The sequence below is a fragment of the Octodon degus genome, unplaced genomic scaffold (genome assembly GCF_000260255.1).
Source record: "Octodon degus isolate 3935 unplaced genomic scaffold, OctDeg1.0 scaffold00200, whole genome shotgun sequence".
NCBI lineage: Eukaryota > Metazoa > Chordata > Mammalia > Rodentia > Octodontidae > Octodon > Octodon degus.
The window spans coordinates 413,063-414,559 of NW_004524776.1; the positions used below are offsets into that span (position 1 = coordinate 413,063).

A 1,497-nucleotide genomic window follows, 5' to 3' on the forward strand; every position below is an offset into this window, starting at 1 on the left:
AGAGAGAGAGAGAGAAAGTAGATGTATATCTATCCTAACTGTTTTGTATATACAGATACAAAATGATCCTTCATTTATATCCCCTTTTTTTGTTTAGTTTTGTCAGAGATGGGTATTCTATTGCCATTTAAGTATTGTAGGTGTGTGAATTCAGCAAAATAATCCAATATAGTCCACTAGTCCATAATAGTAGTAGGTTATCTGTAGGACTGGCAATGTCAGAAGTAGAACTGGCAATGTCAGAAGTTGTTGACTTGAGCCTTTTACAGCTCAGAACCCAAGATATTAGTGGCTTTGTTTCATGAACTTACTCATCAGGATCCAGGTTCCATCTGTCTTGTGGCTCCCCCCCCCCACCCCGGCTGTAGGAGACACTTCCAGGTCCTCGTCTCAGTCTAGGAAGCCAATATTTCTAATCCCAAAGTTACATTATTGGAATCCCATCAGGTTGATTCCAGTCTACCACTTTCAATGCAACCCATGGCGAAAATAAAAATACTAAGTTATATTTTCAATCATTGGAGAATCAAGGGGCTCTAAGTCCAGCCACAAAGATGGCTTTCTGGAACAAAAAAAGCGACCCTGGGCCTCACCCGGTTTTTATTCAGTGGGGGAGTGGCTTGAGGAGGATTGACTGAGAATTGTGGGAAGTAGGTAACCATTGTGAGCTGAGCTAGGTGGGTGGCCTACATTTACCTCCGCCATATGGAGAGTGGATGTGCAGAGAAAGTAATCTGCATTATACTATTATGCCATAGAGATAGCATCTAATGTTTTGGGGGTCTGGTGCTTCAGCTTTGATGTAGTCTTTCAAGCCTCAGGAAGTCATAGCCTCTATCTCAAGGCTCAATCCCAGCAGGTGGCACGGAGCATTAGCTCTACCGTCCTATCTCGGCCCAGCTCACATTAAAAAGCAGCAGATTGACCAGGGAAACACGCACGCCACCCTCAAAGACAATCATCAGCACCTCAGCTGGACCAATACACATTGCTTAAGGCCAATTGAAGGATAAACAGAAGTCCTAGCCAGCTCTGTACAAAACAATACAAGGAAATACGGTCAGGTTCAGTCAAAATGGAGATAGTCGGTCTTCTTTCAAGGAGAGCTGTTCAGGTGGTCCTCCACACCCTGCACCTTGTGTCTTCTTTCTGTGTGGTATAGTGAGCTCACTACTATATCCACATTCTAGCTAGAGCCAAAGATGCAAGATTTGAGAACACAGCTCTTTAAACACGTGATCTAGAGTCTTATTAAAACTTGCACTCATCTCCCATAGGCCAGAATTTACTTGCATGACTGTACTTACCTATAAGAAGACTAAGAATTTTTTTTTTCTATCTATATTTATAGCTGAGTAATCTGTTACTTTGAAAGGAGAGAAAAGCTATTGCAAACCATGACTAGTATACTCTTGAAAGTAATTTGCTCATTCATAATGTCTTTAATTCTGTTTTTTAAAAAACCATTTATTTATTTATTTATTTATTTATTTATTT

General features: G+C 40.7%; 1 protein-coding gene across 1 annotated transcript in view; it reads left to right on the top strand.

The window, feature by feature from the left end:
- The window catches only part of Tmc7 (transmembrane channel like 7), a 70,503-nt gene that overhangs the window by 33,424 nt on the left and 35,582 nt on the right, over positions 1-1,497 (top strand). The window lies entirely within an intron of this gene.